Here is a 611-nt window from a genome sequence, read left to right as displayed (position 1 = left end):
TTTTTAAAAAAAGGAACCATTCCTCTTCCTTTCTGATTTGAAGTGCCATCCTTGTCACAAATTAAACTCACCTGTGTTTTAAAAATATTGCATATTCCCAGACCTCACCCAAGGACCAGAATCTCTGAGAATGGGACTCCAGCCTCATTTGGACTCCAGTGCCTCAGAGCCTCGCCCCCTGGTCTGCCAAGGACCTGCAGCATCAGCGTAACCTGGGATTGAGACAGAAGTTAAAAGTCTCAGTACCCACCCAGGTCTGCTGAATCCACAACTGAGTGGAGCCCAGCCATGTGTGTCTTCACCAGACCTCTGGGTGGCTCTGTTGCTGGCTACCGTTGGAGAGTTGCCTGTTGAGGACTGAGTATTGAATGGGGTGATCCCGCTGACAGGTCCACAGTAGTGATGGGGATGATGGAGATGTCTTGATGGTCCTGATGGGAGGAGTGATGCAGGCATGGTGTATATTCACTTTCTCCAGCTCTGTTTTCCTGTCTGTTGTCAGGAGATTTGCGTGAAGATGACTCACAGATGACGGGCTGGGAAGTCATAGCACTGTTCTACACGCCAGAAACGGCTGAGGGCTCCCGGCTTGCAGAGCACTGAGGGTGGGT

Source organism: Cebus imitator, unplaced genomic scaffold, assembly GCF_001604975.1.
Source record: "Cebus imitator isolate Cc_AM_T3 unplaced genomic scaffold, Cebus_imitator-1.0 Scaffold63, whole genome shotgun sequence".
Classification (NCBI taxonomy): Eukaryota; Metazoa; Chordata; class Mammalia; order Primates; family Cebidae; genus Cebus; species Cebus imitator.
The sequence above is the reverse complement of the archived record's forward strand: the minus strand, read 5'-3'. Positions refer to the sequence as shown.